Genomic DNA, 18869 nt, shown 5'->3' with positions numbered 1-18869 from the left:
GTCTCTCTCTCTCTTTCTGTCTCTCTCTCTGTGTAAAACATAAAGTTACAACAGTAGCAAGCATCACTGTCAGATTCAAACAAAACGCTCTTTTCCTTAAAATTACAAAGGTAGGTCGTTATTTTACCGCTGTGTCAAAAATAATTTTTAGATTTAACAGACCATGTCCAGAAACATGTTCAGTAATTATCAAATACGTTTAAAAAGAATAAAAGAGACTTTGTGTTTGATAAACCAGATATGTATTGTTGTTTTGTTATTATTCAGAGAGAACAAAGCATTTCCAGATCAAACAATGGACGAATGGACCATGTGTGTTTCTCATTCACTTTGTTTGCCGAACCATTGTTTTAGAATACAAAAACAGAAAGCTTCACGGGGGGTCGTGTATCCCTTCTCTTCACAGAGTTTGCTGGTAGTCCCTTCTAATAGCTTTAAAACAAATAATAAAAAAGAAATGTTGGGATGAAAAAATCATTGTCCGACTGAAATCATTATCAATGTTCTGTTCTTGTTTGTCATTTAACAATTTACATTGTATCAAACCCTTGCACAATAAATTATGTGCACCGACATGATGTGGTGTATGAGAAGTATAACTGTTCTGTCAGGATCTGTGTTACATAACAGGTCAAGGTCAAGGTCAAGACTGCTTCAGAACCAATTAATATCCCACTTATTGTAATTTTTCAATTTTTAAGAGTTTAAAAGAAATATTAAATTATGTTTAACAAAAGGTCCCAGCATCATCTCAAGTACTGAGTACAGAGATCAAATAGGATAGTCTCCTTTATATCAATCTACTGATGTCGTCCTTAAAGGGATCGACGATGTCGGGCGGATTGTTTAATAGTTTTACTCATAGCTGAGATTTCCTGGCACACGTAGTAAAACGACCTCAGCGAAAAACCGGCTGCATTCATAATCTGTGTAAATTTTGATAACTTAATTAAAAGAGTAATACTAAATGATTAAGATATTGGAAATTGTGTTTGTGTTTGGTTAATAACTTTGGAGCGACATATACGGACATGCGCAAAACATCCAAGATCATCTTCCTGTTATATACCTCTCGCCTTAACTCCACTAACAATGATCATTATTTATATACACAGACAGGATGTAAAGGTAGATAACTCTGACTAGAGTCACATCTTCCTGTTATATACCTCTCGTCTTAACTCCACTAAGATTTATCGTTATTTATATACACAAAGAGGATGTAAAGGTAGATAACTCTGACTAGAGTCACAGCTTCCTGTTATATACCTCTCGTCTTAACTCCACTAACAATGATCATTATTTATATACACAGAGACAGGATGTAAAGGTAGATAACTCTGACTAGAGTCACAGCTTCCTGTTATATACCTCTCGTCTTAACTCCACTAAGAATGATCATTATTTATATACACAGACAGGATGTAAAGGTAGATAACTCTGACTAGAGTCACATCTTCCTGTTATATACCTCTCGTCTTAACTCCACTAAGATTTATCGTTATTTATATACACAAAGAGGATGTAAAGGTAGATAACTCTGACTAGAGTCACAGCTTCCTGTTATATACCTCTCGTCTTAACTCCACTAACAATGATCATTATTTATATACACAGAGACAGGATGTAAAGGTAGATAACTCTGACTAGAGTCACATCTTCCTGTTATATACCTCTCGTCTTAACTCCACTAAGAATTATCATTATTTATAAACACAGAGAGGATGTAAAGGTAGATAACTCTGACTAGAGAGCAGGTTACAACAATCCTTATGGTATCAACACTGTAACTAACTTCATTCCCATTCAAAGGACGTATAGGTTGATCGTTTATGTTATCATAACTCCGCAGTAGAACATAAAAACTGAAGAAAAGGGGCAATTTTTTAAAAGAAACTTGAACACGTCGTCCTCATCGTAATTATATCAACAGCAATTTAGAGAAAGTATTTTGATGTTTAACATATGTTGCGTTTCGTAAACATCAAAATGATATAGCGAGGATCGACGATATCTGACAGTGTTAGTGGTATTAAAACAGCTTAGTAACAGGACACCGACATCAACTAAGTTATGATATCTAATGACTCAAACATTATGAGATTCATTGAAAAAATATACTGCATGATTATCACGTTAGAAATGACGTCAGGAGCACATTCTGATGACGTCAGTATATCTAAACATTGTATGTATTGAGTGTCTTCCAATAACACGGTCAGATTGATCACTCTCGGTTGTAGTCAACTTCTGGACACTTTGAGATAGTTTCGGTGTGTCTTTAAATATATCTACAAAATATTTATATGATGAAGAATCAGTTAGCATGTACATGGGATGAAATGACCATCTAGGAGTCACTATAGATATACATTGGTTGTTCTACAGCTGACAAGACTTGGAGCGTGTCTTGTTGACACAGCTGTTGTTCTGGTTTACATGTTACATGGAAGATGTTCTGATCGAGACTAGAGCAGGTTAATCTGAATAAAGAAAAAACTCTCATCTACTTCATGAGTTCGTGTTTAATTCTCCACTCAAGCGATATATTTATTATACTATCAGAAGGTTCCATGTAGTATCTACTGGAGTGTGATTGTATAACATAGTATCTGTGATAATTTGATAGTGTGTGTTTGTATAACATTGTATCTGTGATAATTTGATAGTGTGTGTTTGTATAACATTGTATCTGTGATGATTTGATAGTGTGTGTTTGTATAACATTGTATCTGTGATGATTTGATAGTGTGTGTTTGTATCACATTGTATCTGTGATAATTTGATAGTGTGTGGTTGTATAACATTGTATCTGTGATAATTTGATAGTGTGTGGTTGTATAACATTGTATCTGTGATAATTTGATAGTGTGTGGTTGTATAACATTGTATCTGTGATAATTTGATAGTGTGTGGTTGTATAACATTGTATCTGTGATAATTTGATAGTGTGTGTTTGTATAACATTGTATCTGTGATAATTTGATAGTGTGTGGTTGCATAACATTGTATCTGTGGTAATTTGATAGTGTGTGGTTGTATAACATTGTATCTGTGGTAATTTGATAGTGTGTGGTTGTATAACATTGTATCTGTGGTAATTTGATAGTGTGTGGTTGTGTAACATTGTATCTGTGGTAATTTGATAGTGTTTATTTGTTTGAATGTTCTTATTAACATGAAATATAATTAACTGCCTTGATCTTTAAAACGATCTAAGCGTATTTGAAGAGTTATTTTTCCTGTCGTTAGATAGTTGGACAAGAAGAAGAAACAGCGCTTTTATGACAGCTGTGTCAATAATGTCTATCAGTGGCTGTCATTGATTCCGATCAAGACTCCGAGACATGAAGACATCACACAGACGCATTAACTCTGTATAATCACTTGTTCAACAAAAAGTTTTACATTTTTACAATACCTTTTACTTCAAATCGATACCAATTAAGGTTTTAAACAATGGAATCACTGAGTCGTCTCTGTATCACAGATTAGGGACGTCGGTGTGACTAAACAAGGCATATGATTTAATTTCTCGTCGTGTGATGATTGGCAAAACATGTGTTGTCCTAGTTTTATGATCCTAAGTTACCAATAAATAAACAATCTGACATATTCATAATAAAAAAATATGCAATTATAGAAAATGTGAATGAAATATCAAAACCTGTTCAGATCATTCCAAAATGTAAGCGTGTACTTTACATTTTTATAAAATACACGACATTTCTTCGTAGTTTTGGTAACTGCCCAAGACTTTTCTATATATAACAGTAATATCAGAAAAAATCTTTGAAAGTTATTTTGATATCGTTAAGTAGACAAAGCTGGTCTTGTATCAATGTTGATGATATCTATCATAGGTCTAGATATACTATCTCTTACTGACGTTCCTCCCAATGGAGCGAAAATGTCACTCAATTCTGTCTCGTACAACTATTCCTCACAGAACTGGTATCATTTTCAGGTAGTTCTGACACAAACATTTACCATCGTACCGTACAAAGCCTGTCGTTATTTCATTTTTATACCTCAGAACAACACACAACTAGCACCATTTTTACGCATTTTTGTCATGTTCATATGCATTTACCAAGCCAAACCTAGTGTCATTTTAACCCAGTTATGTTACATACATATACATTTACCAAGTCAAACCTAATGTCATTTTAACCCAGTTATGTTACACACCACAGTAACACACGCAAACATCATTTCCCACCTCAATATTAAACGAAAACAATTGACAGTCAAACCTTAACAAAAAATGAAAATGAAACATGAAAGTCCAATCACATGAACGAGAACAAGCTTGAAGCTGGTGGTCACGAGTCTTTGATGGCTTGCATGGTATACTGGTGTGTAATGAGGTTTAGCTGAGTCCGGGCACGCAGTTCACATCAAACATTATGTAACGTTAGATGGCTATGAAAGTAATGAAGAGGATTAAGACTGTGAGTAGAGTGTGCTCTTTTGTTTTCACGATATCGATCTGACAGGAAAATCAATGTGGAGGTCTGCTCTTCTGTTTACCGTGTTGACCTAAATATAAATATTCATGACGATGTTTCCGGGGGAATCAAATACTATACAAACAAGATATACCCAGAATACACACTACAACGCCGAAAACCTCTTATCGAGATCTGATTGTGTAGACAAATATTGGACTGGATAACAAGGCAGTGTTACCAAATGGCGCGTTATAGTGTTTTTTTTTTTTGTTAAACAGACAGATCACCTGTGGAGGAAGAAAATATAACTAACAGATGAAAAAACACCTGTCAAAGTAGCTCTTATATCACGTGCATAACCGACATATTTCCTTAAAATGCAGATTTGTAACTGATAACTTCCGTCATTACCTCATAGCCATCCTTCCTCCTCACTATCGCACGAAAATATGAGACATGATTACGTTGTCCATACACGTGCATTTGTGATAAGTTAAATCAGCCAGACACGTGCAGTTGAAATTGGTTAAATCAGACATACACGTGCAGTTGTAATTAGTTAAATCAGTCAGACACGTGCAGTTGAAATTGGTTAAATCGTTAAATCAGTCAGACACGTGCAGTTGTAATTAGTTAAATCAGTCAAACACGTGCAGTTGAAATTGGTTAAATCATCCATACACGTGCAATTATGGTTAGTTTTGTCAGTCATACACGTGGAGTTGTAATTGGTTACATAAGCCATACACGTGCAGTTGTAATTTGTTAAATCAACCACACACGTGTATTTGTGATTGGTAAAATCAGCCATACACGTGCAGTTGTAATTAGTTAAATCAACCACACACGTGTATTTGTGATTGGCTAAATCAGCCATACACGTGCAGTTGTAATTGGTTAAATCAACCATACACGTGCAGCTGTATTTGGCTAAATCACCCATACACGTGCAGTTAAGAAGTTAAATCAGCCATACACGTGCAGTTGAGATGTTTAATCAGGAAATCACGCGCACTACTGAGTTAGTCAAACGCTTGTACAAGTCTGTTACCGTGGCCTATTAACCATTCTCCACCTGAGTACCCTGATCCAACTCTCATTGTAATGGCCTCTAACCAAATATTGGTCGACATATCCAATTAAATATCTGTTAGCACGTGACACGTATGTGTCTTATCAGTTTATTATTCGTAGCTAATGAAATTTAATGACAACATATTCTTGTTTAATCTCGGAACCCCACAAAACGATTCTTATTACTTATAATTGATCGTACTCAAACAGACCAGTATCGACCTCTCAATCAGCGAGGTGTTGATTTCATCCCCGAGGCCGATAACCTATTACAGTTTAAAACAAGAAATAAATTAGCATGGCTGTGGCCGAACAAGTACATACTGTTTGTTACCTGATTGATGTTTCAAAATTGAAATTGTTTTTACAGAATAAGACAAGAATAGAAACACTAATGATAAATGCTTGGCTCCAAAATCGGTTGTTAAAGCTTCAGTCAGTTTAAAACGTGTATTTTCTTTTTCTTTATTTTGTTTTTCTATATTTCTTCTATTTTTGAAAGATTTTTCACGTATACATAATAACACACCTACATGCATTCACTCACTTCCTCACCAATATATCAAATACTTATCATGAAAGAAGTCCTATGAAGTACTAAATATTTTGTAAGAAGTTGAATTATTTGTATCACGTAATCAGACAATTTGCCACTATGATCAAATCGAGACTTTCCAGCTGTCTATCAGTATAACATCCAAACATCCCTTTTTGGGGATGTCGTGATTTCTTGACTTGGCGATTTGGTTTCGTAGATCCTGAGTTCAAGGCCGTACAGAGCACGAGTCGAAATTGTCTTCCTTTGTCAATTGTGTTTCCATATCCAAAATATCAATACATAAACACAATGCATTATTTACAGAAATGGTAATGATTCGAACGTTTCATATTTGTATTATCTGTTGTAACTGTGCGCGAGTCTCATATACATAACACACGTATCGAACTGAAAAGTCTCTGTAGAGTTGAAATTTTATTTTGTACTGCCATCAATACATCAGTGGGATCGTTATCACTTCATTATGACACAATGCAGTTTTAAACATGTATTTAGACAAAGCAATGTTAGGATTGTTTCCAAGCTGACCCGCCCAACCCCAAACAAGGCCATTCTCTTTAAGACGAAAGTACGTCATTTCTTAACACAGATTTGTAAGGAGCTAGCTGATTGGCTGACTTTTGGGAGTTCTTATTTAGGGATCTATATTTGAACTGGGGGCCTACTTTCGTCTTACATAGATGGACTGACCGCTTGAAAAACCCAAGCGAACATAAAGTGACATTTCACGGCGAAACTTAATGTGACATATGTTCGTAATGTTAATTAAAGGTAAGTCATGTGACATATGTTCGTAATGTTAATTAAAGGTAAGTCATGTGACATATGTTCGTAATGTTAATGAAAGTTAAGTCAAACATGCTTTAGTGGTAAGATGACTTTTTAAATGGCGCAAAACAAATAGTGAAAATACCAATGTTTGTAGTTTTTTGAGGAACTCCGAACGTCGTTCTGAGGATCTCGAACGGGCAAGTTAGTGGCCTTGATTTTTGCTTGTGTTTTTTTACATTCCAGATACAAGTGCCTGTGGTTAAGTGCTGTATAGGTCTACCTCGGATTTTAGAAAGCTTATACTTGTAACGATTACTTTCGAGTACAGAACATATATGAGTCCACTAAACTTCTAAATCAAATCAATGATTCCTCCATCTGCTTGGTAAATTTTCCAGAAAGTACATATTCATTTTGAAACTTTCTGTATGTAAAGTGTTATCGTTATAGAGTCCCTTCAAAGAAAAAAGGTTCTGACACATAAAACTAAACCAACGTCATTCTAGTAGCGTGTTGGCGGCTCGACCTCGGAAACAAACATCTGCAGTCATTTTGTTGTAATGGAGTATACGACAGAGGGGTCAACGCTTGGTCAGTTCTGACAATATTTGACAGGTAGACAGACAGTCAACAACGTCACTAAACCTATGCTGCGGGAGGCCATTGTGCGCGTGGAATTTACAGTATAACGTCTGTTCAATCTCGGCGACATCTAGCAGAAGTCACGAAACTGGAACGGGCAACAGTTATCTCCCTTGCCTATTTCCTCCTTCTATTGAGACTTGATCATGCTTTATTAGTATAGTACTGTCAAATGACCGTTAAGGGTAACGCCCATCAGTTATTTTTTTGTCAGTACGGATAGCTAATATCAGATAATTCAGACACTGTTATATACATATTCTATACATACAAACACTAGACATCATTACTAACTCGAATTCCCATAATATCTTTGTTTAATTCAATAAAGCCGTAAGCTAAAATAAATTAATGATATTAGGACAGACCGTCAGATCAACATTGAAGATTTAGACATTAAACATACACATATTTCTCTGATAATTCACACAAAAACAAATGGTATTTACACAAAACAATTCAACGTCTTATGAAATTGGCAGGCATTTTAAAGTTTGAATTTTTTGTTTGTTTGTTTATTTTAAATTTCATGTATTATACACTGTTTATGTGTTAGATAAAATAAAAAGGGCGTAAGGATCTTGTCCTTGTCTAAACACCACCGTCTGTATAGATTTAGGTCATTACCAAGTTCCAAACATCATCAGGAATACAGGTGACAAGTAAGTCATGAAACTGGAAATCTCCAGAGAAAGTGTCTGGAATAAGAAAGACATGTATTTGCACGACCAGGCCGTAAAACTAACTTAACTTAGAAATGTGTAATCTAAAGCTACCATATCTCCAACGACTGACGTCATAATTGTTGGCATGGAAACGGCGACGAAAAACAGTAAAAAGAGCTGTCCCTTTTGATGGATTGTACTTGTTATCGTGTAACATATCGGCAACTGGAAATCTGACGACACCGGATTTTTAAAGAGACACATATGGATGAAAACGATGGCGGAGTTTTACGATGGTGATAATGATCCTTATGCTTTATGGCATGTTGATGCTCGTTAGTATACACACCACTCCCGTTGTTCTATATCTTGTCCTCATTGGAGAACGGTACGTTATTTGCTTGAACTTACCAAGGTGTACACGGCGGATGTCGTCGGTGAAGCAGAGGACGCTATCTCTTCCGGAACATTTAGTTTCATAGTAGTTTGGATTGTGTCACATTTTTCATAATGGTAGCATGACTGGTAGCAACACGTAGGAAAAAAATTAAGCATTGGATCGTATGTTTATGGCATTCATGGACGTTATAAATCACAAAGTTATGAAAACAAACATACTGCATCGCACAACAGGAGTTTTGGTCTGAAAAGCTCTGTTATTTATAAAGATCGTAAATTTAATTACAAGATGTTTGAATAAGTTCCGCACTGAACGTCAATAATCATAAAGTTACGGAAACAACACTATTGTACAATATATATATACTGTAAAGGTCTGTTATTAAAAATGGCAATATATATCATTACAAGATGTTTAGATAAGTTCCGTACTGTCAACAATCATAAATTATTGTAGATACTCCTCCACTACCTGTCAGTCTTCCGTTGGTACAGTGGTAAAAATAGCTGTATCCTTGACAATCAGGAAATATCATGGTACAACTGCTGAGATATAATCCTACTAAAGTGTAACGTATTGGTAAATCCGCCATGTCTGTGACAGTATATTACACTAGTGTGATGTACGGAGGAAATCTAATTCTCAACCTATTAAAATATACAATATTGTATACTACATATCTATAAAATGATATTAGATTGAAAAGAAGAAAAAGAAGAAGACCCCCCCCCCCTCCCCCCCCCCCCCCCAAAAAACAACTTCAACAATATTGTATTAATCGGAACGTATAACATACTATCTTTGTAATAATATCACACATGTTTGTTGCGTAACTTTTTTAGTTCCGATATAGATTGAAAATAACCATACGTTTATCAAACGTTTATCAAAGGGAGTGTTATATACACTGACAGTGTCATAACAGAAGCGTCCCCATGCCATGAACTGATCACATCAAAAGCTGTTAATTATCTTCACTGGAGGTCTGCATGGGATCATTCTATCACAACTGCTATTGGCAGGTGGCTTTCTGGCTTGACACAATTTCAGAGAACATGGTCAAACTAGACCGCGTCAACCCCAGATTGATCAATTAAGCCGATAAGACCTCTACGTTAGTGTATGTATCATTGCAATAGTTTGGACTTTTATGAACAGGAGAAACGTGTACTACACATTGATCAGAACAACAATTGGTAAACAGAATGATAATCCAATCTCAAATTCAATGATAAAAACTAGGGACTCCTGAAAAAAGTACACGGACAATAAGACCAGGTGTTCCGGAAGAGTAAGCGTCTTCTGCTTTATCGACGCCACCGCCATGTAAATATTGGTCAATCAAAGTAAGTAATGTCACGTTCTGAAATGAGAACAAAATACACCACAACGGAACCAACAGGCAAACTAATGAGCATCAAACACGTCCAGCTTCATATCGTACAACGGAACCAAGAGACAAACTAACGAGCATCAAACACGCCCAGCTTTATATCACACAACGGAACCAACAGGCAAACTAACGAGCATCAAACACGTCCAACGTTAGATCGTACAACGGAACCAACAGGCAAACTAACGAGCATCAAACACGTCCAGCTTTATATCACACAACAGAACCAACAGGCAAACTAACGAGCATCAAACACGCCCAGTTTTATATCACATATCAGAACCAAGAGACAAACTAATGAGCATCAAACACGTCCAGCTTCATATCGTACAACGGAACCAAGAGACAAACTAATGAGCATCAAACACGTCCAGCTTCATATCGTACAACGGAACCAAGAGACAAACTAACGAGCATCAAACACGCCCAGCTTTATATCACACAACGGAACCAACAGGCAAACTAACGAGCATCAAACACGCCCAGTTTTATATCACATATCAGAACCAACAGACAAACTAACGAGCATCAAACACGCCCAGCTTTATATCACATAACAGAACCAACAGACAAGCTAACGAACATCAAACACGCCCAGCTTTATATTACATAACAGAACCAACAGACAAGCTAACAAGCATCAAACACGTTCAGCTTTATATCACACAACAGAACCAACAGACAAACTAACGAGCATCAAACACGTCCAGCTTCATGTCACACAAAGAAGTAATTCCTGGTTCTTCACTTCCATCACTAAACATCATGTTATTTTGTTATATGTAGCAGCGGACCTGAAAAAATTACTGTCGTATATCAAACGATTATAACCATTTAACATCCATAATACACGTATATTAATCATTATCTGACATACATTGGTATTTTATTTCTATAGTAACAGATGCCGTCGTGATCATACGTTGGTCCTCTGTATATTGGATAAACATTCATTAGACTACATGTGGTGTAACTTGTTTTAGATTTAAATTTCAATTGTAGTGTAATGTTACCCATAACGAGGCCATGTTCTCGTTGTAGTGTAGCATTTACCTACAATATATGTCTGAGAGTGTTTCTGTTCGGAGGTAAAACCCGGTTTGATTACCGACAGGTATATTACATTATTATTGGTAAGAGGTGCTTTGTATCATCATCTCGTCGTAACATTGTCTACACCATTCAGTCATCTGTTCAACAAAATGGTCTTATCTTCCGGAACACATGGTCTTATTTTCCTTGTCCTTTTATAGGATTCTGTGTAAATCTTTCTTTTTTCGTATTATTGAATTTGAATTTGGATTATGACTCTGTTTTATACCAGGTATGGTTGAGGGGAGCTATCACGTGATAACGTTTTATACCAGGTCTGGTTGATGGGAGCTATCACGTGAGAACGTTTTATATCAGGTCTGGTTGAGGGGAGCTATTACGTGATAACGTTTTATACCAGGTCTGGTTGAGGGGAGCTGTCACGTGATAACGTTTTATATCAGGTCTGGTTGAGGGGAGCTATCACGTGATAACGTTTTATACCAGGTCTGGTTGAGGGGAGCTGTCACGTGATAACGTTTTATATCGAGTTTGGTTGAGGGGAGCTATCACGTGATAACGTTTTATATCAGGTCTGGTTGAGGGGAGCTATCACGTGATAACGTTTTATACCAGGTCTGGTTGAGGGGAGCTATCACGTGATAACGTTTTATATCAGGTCTGGTTGAGGGGAGCTGTCACGTGATAACGTTTTATACCAGGTCTGGTTGAGGGAGCTGTCACGTGATAACGTTTTATACCAGGTCTGGTTGAGGGGAGCTGTCACGTGATAACGTTTTATATCGAGTTTGGTTGAGGGGAGCTATCACGTGATAACGTTTTATATCAGGTCTGGTTGAGGGAGCTGTCACGTGATAACGTTTTATATAAGGTTTTGTTGAGGGGAGCTATCACGTGAGAACGTTTCATATCGAGTTTGGTTGAAGGGAACTATCTTGTACTTTTTGTTAAGTTATTTTGTTGTCAGCGATGATACCTTTAAACACAGCAAAAGAGTTAATATACAAGTACACCGTGTAGTCTGTATACGTACAGATATGCCAACCATCCTTACTATATAGTTTCTTTACCATTCTGATACTGTAACTGGACTCCTGGTGTTTTCGAGGTTGTATGTTTAAACAAACATTTCCTGTATGGACATCGATATCCCTGTATTTCCCCATATCAAGTCCCCCATTTTTTATTTAACTGTAGCGAAGTTCTGTCTTGGTAACAATAAAACCAAACAATACTTTTTGGAAGGCAATTCCAGATTTGTTTTCAAGATTGGTTTTGATTGTAGTGTGACTTATATGAGAACGTATTACTGATTGTGTGATATCCTTGGGTTTTGTTATGTATCAATAACGTCTACTGATGACGCTCCAGATAGAAAAAAATGCGAGCGTTATGAACAAGGATATGTTTCCAAGATTCCACACGTTGATGTATTCTCAGGGTTCTTTAGAAGAATACCACAAAACAATGATATCACACACTGATTAGAAGTCATTCAAAATGTTTCTATGGTAATCAGTGCCGTCATCTGTCATGTCTATTTATAGATGATGGTCAAGGTCGTTTATTGGGTTAAAGTGTTGCGTTGTATTGTGATACCTTCGGTTTTTGATTCATTAACGCATTGCCCTGCAGTCTTAAACGGAATTTATTTTGAATTCCTTAAAGATGCACACCTTTGAGGGTTGACAGAATGTAGGACGTAATTCAATGAATTCCATCGTTTACATATTGGACTTTCATGTTTTTATGTACTGCTATGTTAGTTTTTAATATTAAGTAGAAAAAACAATTATTTGACGACTTGAAGAAATCTCGCGTGAGGTTTACCTTCTTGACGGTCTGGTGCAGTTAAAAACGTCACCATTTTCAACATTCTTTCGTTGCTAAGGTACTCCTCTTAATTGTACAAAACAGACAAAGGAGATTAGGTGACGGAACATCAAAACAGACAGAGATTAGATGACGGAACATCAAAACAGACAAAGGAGATTAGGTGACGGAACATCAAAACTGACAGAGATTAGATGACGGAACATCAAATCTGACAAAGGAGACTAGATGACGGAACATAAAAACAGACAAAGGAGATTAGGTGACGGAACATCAAAACAGACAGAGGAGATTAGGTGACAGAACATCAAAACAGACAGAGGAGATTAGGTGACGGAACATCAAAACAGACAGAGATTAGATGACGGAACATCAAAACAGACAAAGGAGATTAGGTGACGGAACATCAAAACAGACAGAGGAGATTAGGTGACGGAACATCAAAACTGACAAAGGAGACTAGATGACGGAACATAAAAACAGACAAAGGAGATTAGGTGACGGAACATCAAAACAGACAGAGATTAGATGACGGAACATCAAAACAGACAGGGGAGGTCAGATGACGGAACATCAAAACAGACAGAGGAGATTAGATGACGGAACATCAAAACAGACAAAGGAGACTAGATGACGGAACATCAAAACAGACAGAGGTTAGATGACGGAACATCAAAACAGACAGAGGAGAATAGATGACGGAACATTCAAACAGACGAAGGAGATTAAATGACAGAACATCAAAACAGACAGAGATTAGATGACGGAACATCAAAACAGACAGATGAGATCAGATGACGGAACATCAAAACAGACAGACGAGATAAGATAATGGAACATCAAAACAGACAGAGGAGGTCAGATGATGGAACATAAAAACAGACAGAGGAGGTCAGATGATGGAACATAAAAACAGACAGAGGAGGTCACATGATGGAACATAAAAACAGACAGAGGAGGTCACATGATGGAACATAAAAACAGACAGAGGAGGTCAGATGATGGAACATCAAAACAGACAGAGGAGGTCAGATGATGGAACATCAAAACAGACGGAGGAGGTCAGATGACGGAACATCAAAACAGACAGAGATTAGATGACGGAACATCAAAACAGACAGACGAGATAAGATAATGGAACATCAAAACAGACAGAGGAGGTCAGATGATGGAACATCAAAACAGACAGACGAGATAAGATAATGGAACATCAAAACAGACAGAGGAGGTCAGATGATGGAACATAAAAACAGACAGAGGAGGTCAGATGATGGAACATCAAAACAGACAGAGGAGGTCAGATGATGGAACATCAAAACAGACGGAGGAGGTCAGATGACGGAACATCAAAACAGACGGAGATTAGATGACGGAACATCAAAACAGACAGATGAGGTCAGATGATGGAACATCAAAACAGACAGAGGAGGTCAGATGATGGAGCATCAAAACAGACGGAGGAGGTCAGATGACGGAACATAAAAACAGACAGAGGAGATCAGATGACGGAACATCAAAACAGACAGAGGAGGTCAGATGATGGAACATCAAAACAGACAGAGGAGATTAGATGATGGAACATAAAAACAGACAGAGGAGATCAGATGACGGAACATCAAAACAGACAGAGGAGGTCAGATGATGGAACATCAAAACAGACGGAGGAGGTCAGATGATGGAACATCAAAACAGACAGAGGAGGTCAGATGATGGAACATCAAAACAGACAGAGGAGGTCAGATGATGGAACATCAAAACAGACAGAGGAGATTAGATGACGGAACATAAAAACAGACAGAGGAGATTAGATGACGGAACATCAAAACAGACAGAGGAGATCAGATGACGGAACATCAAAACAGACAGAGGAGGTCAGATGATGGAACATCAAAACAGACAGAGGAGATTAGATGACGGAACATAAAAACAGACAGTGGAGATTAGATGACGGAACATAAAAACAGACAGAGGAGATCAGATGACGGAACATCAAAACAGACAGAGGAGGTCAGATGATGGAATATCAAAACAGACAGACGAGATAAGATGACGGAGCATGAAAACAGACAGAGGAGATTAGATGACGGAACATAAAAACAGACAGAGGAGATTAGATGACGGAACATCAAAACAGACAGATGAGATCAGATGACGGAACATCAAAACAGACAGAGGAGGTCAGATGATGGAACATCAAAACAGACAGACGAGATAAGATAATGGAACATCAAAACAGACAGGGGAAAGGAGAATCTGATGAATTACCAATAACAGGTTAAAAACAAAGGACAAATGGCCGAACCCGATACTTTATTGATATTGATGTACATGCAGGACAATGTGAGAAAGATAGTGTCCTTGATTAAGTTCGCTCGTATCATTTGATGTTCCTGCGTGCAGTCTAGTTGATAGCAGTTTACACATTGAAAGTCTGGCCACAGAACATTCATTCGTATGATTCCCGTCGGGAAATTAAATCTGGACAACGGCAGACAGAACTGGAAAATGACATGCTAGTATTGTGATGTTTACAACGGGTAAACTTTGGGGATCAAATTGGTATATTGAGAATACGCGATGGTGGTCGGCGACAGGGGCTCAAAGAGGGATGCATGTAGATAGTCAGATACTACCAGTGGGTCGTTATCTATGTACATATTCAAATCATTGAGATATTTGTCAAGAAACAGTCCCGTCAAAATAACATGTCTAGATAATCATGGAAGGATAAATAATAATAGCCCATCCAGAGTCACATGTATGAGAGGTCCATATATCGAGATTGGTCACTTTGAGAACACTTGATTTTGAGATAAACAGTCCTCATAAAATTAGTAGATTTAAAATATCGATATCGAATTTCTAACAATTAATTAAAACGAGAATTTTAAAAACTAGTGGATAAAAAGTACCCTCATAACAATAACAATAATAATAAAAAGTGTGATTTTCCAATGAAAACAAAAACAGACTAAAACAATGACTGGTCACACTATTATCAGAAATCGGATTGACACGTGTAAAAAGAACAATGGCAAAGTTACATCGACAGTAAATCGAGAATCAAGAAACTATGACGTCCATGAGAACAAATCATTCAATCTTACCAAGTTCCTTTGATGAGATCTGGTCTACTAACACTTAAAACACTTTGACAAATATCGACAGATGTTGTCACTTTGTCAATAAGCTGTATTCTGGGAAGGTTAGAATGATGAAAGTAGCGAACCTTTTATTGACTATGTGTTCTATTTATCATGCAACATTTATCGAAAATTCAGACCCAGGGAATTTTAACAGTTTGTTGATTACCTGACGTTGACATTTCGCTATTTGTTTGATCATGTACGCCGAAAAAATTGACCTTCGCAGAGATATAGTTGCAAAGTTCACCGAATATTACAACAATTTTATGAATTTTCGTAAATAATGCTGTTTGTTACAAAACATAAAATCTGCTTTAAACAGTCATTTATTTCATGTTTTAATAAATCAGCTGGTAATTCTGTAGAAAAAATGAACTTGCTGAAAGAGAGCTGGTCCATCTCCGTCGAATACAGCAAAACCATCTGTGATAGGTGTATTGTAGACGAATTGTCCATGCTATATGAAAGACTATGAAGATGCTCAGTTAGTATGCCCGGTAGTTCCTTTATTATTGACTCGGTTCTTATTTTGAGAACGGTACAGTTCATGAATTTACATAGAATTTCCTGATGAGCGACATCGATGAAGTCTGTACGGGATAATAAAATACCTCCGAACAATTCGTTCCTATGCAGTTACGTGTTATAAAGTAATAGTCCGAAGTTTCAGAAATAATACCTTAATTTCTTATATATTATGTTGTATTATATTATATTATATAGGTAAACTTTATTATTTTTCCCATAATGCACCTCGATGGCGCCGCCCACAGATCCAGTAGTTTGTTTTCTCTAGAGATGTCTGTGTTACATTTCTTGTCTGTGGTTTTCTTACAACGATCTGCCAACCTTTTAATATCACTCGTCTCTAGCTGATTGGTTCCACGTTAGATTAGAGCACAAATGTACCATTAACACCATACGATAGACATATTGATGACCTGTTCTTCTCAATTATAAGTCTGTTGTTCTGAAATTACACTGCGTGGCAGGTGACGAAAGATCGTCTTCAATAATACATATGTGTTTATGTTCTTATTTTGATGTGTTTTTGATTGATTAAGTTTTTGCTACAGGAAAAACATCAATGTTTTGGTTTTTGTTGCCATCTAAGGATTAATCTAAAAATAGAAAGTGAATCTTTATATCTATACAATCTCTCCAAGGTCATCCAAGGTCATCCAAGGTCATCCAAGGTTGGTTTTATTGCGATTCTGTCACAGACAACCTCAAAAAGAAGTTTGACTGAAGGACAATATTTCAAACAAACTTTCCCGGTTAAAAAAGCTCTCGAAATTTAGGACCAGAGTGTGAGACGATGACGTAGGGCGGGAATTATTCATTGATAACATGAATATACACTTATAATTAACATTTAAAAGGAGTCGGTTACAACAGTGTCTGTAAACATTGTAGATATGTCCGCTCCATTGATGATTAGATTTAATATCTACATTAAACTGACCTTCTATAGAGCATTTCTAACTTTTTAGAATCCATTTTGGTTCAAAGGAATATAGAGATACATGACAATCTAACGAAAAGTTGTTATGTTAGTGCCTCAGTCTGTGTTATCTATCAAGCCCACGCTAAAAACAAATGACTGACCCATTCAACAGTTAGGTAACTCTCCATCATGTTTCAGTGCTTTACGTTTAAGCTGATCTTTAATCTATGATATATCTTGACACCTGTCACCATAAACCCTTTTCTATAAGATAAATCTTCGTTACATGTAGTGATAAGACGATACTTACTTACTCGGCAGTCTAAACCTGGCCGCTGTTCTCTATCTACAAACATTTAGCGTTAGTTCTACGTCACACACAGTACCAGAGTTCATTAATATAAAAGTGAGATGACATTTTCATATGGAAAATAAGCATTTCTTCTAAATATCTATATCAAACAGCTCTGTGGACGGCATTTTGGTCTAGAAACATTTCTCTAAATACTTTTTTACACAATGGTTTTTTTTATCGGAGAAATGGTGATATTGTATTTCTATATAAATTTGTAATACTACATGCTTTGATACTGCAGGCGTTCGATGCTTGTTAGTTTGCTTTTTGGTTCCGTTGTCGAGTACCTTGGTTGATTGTTTGAGAACATGACATCACTTTACTTGTATTGACCAGGATTGACATGACATGCGTTGTCAAAAAAGAAGACGCTTACTCTTCCGGAACATCTGGTCTTATTCTCCTTGTATTTTTAGATGAGTAGCCGTGTAAATGTTCATATTTTGCCTTAATTTGAATGAATTTAAGTTTGGATTAGGACTATGTCGCCACGTTGATATTTTCTTGCTGTTTACTGCGGCGAATTCTTATAAATCTTATAAACGATTCATGATTAATTGGGTCTAAATGATAGAAACATTTCCTTGTCGCAGTTGATTCGATATTGAAAGGCTTTAATTAACACTATTTTCATGTCGGACAAACTCATAACACCGGGTTACAAAAGATGCAGGTTGATGAAAACTATGGAAAGTTTTGAGGTCGTCAAACTGGTCTCTTTTTGACAAATATTCTAGTTATTTGTGTGATATTATACAATATAAACATTATACATTCTAGGGAGAATGCTTCAGTGAATCCCCAAGCTATGTCATCCCTGTATCCCCGACGGATGATGTTTACATGTCACAGTTGATTCGATATTCAGTGGCATGGCTTGTTCCCAATATCATGATTTTTGTGCAAGAAGTCGTCAACAGAAATACAACTCACATGGTTTCGAGAGATGCAGGTTGATGAAAATTATGCTCAAGTCCTAGTCATATCATCGAGACGTGTTTTATTTCTTTATATATAGCTGTAGTTTTCGTTGCTTGTTTGTTTGCTTGTTGGTGTATGCGTGTACCTTGTTCTCAT

General features: G+C 36.7%; 1 protein-coding gene across 1 annotated transcript in view; it reads right to left on the bottom strand.

Moving 5' to 3' along the window:
* LOC132557449 (uncharacterized) overlaps positions 1–18869 on the bottom strand; it is an 87051-nt gene that overhangs the window by 6176 nt on the left and 62006 nt on the right. The window lies entirely within an intron of this gene.

The sequence above is a fragment of the Ylistrum balloti genome, unplaced genomic scaffold (genome assembly GCF_031769215.1).
Source record: "Ylistrum balloti isolate Yb309-2 unplaced genomic scaffold, AGI_CSIRO_Ybal_v1 Utg370672, whole genome shotgun sequence".
Taxonomy (NCBI): domain Eukaryota; kingdom Metazoa; phylum Mollusca; class Bivalvia; order Pectinida; family Pectinidae; genus Ylistrum; species Ylistrum balloti.
Note: the sequence above shows the minus strand (reverse complement) of the source record. Positions and strands in the feature narration are given on the sequence as shown.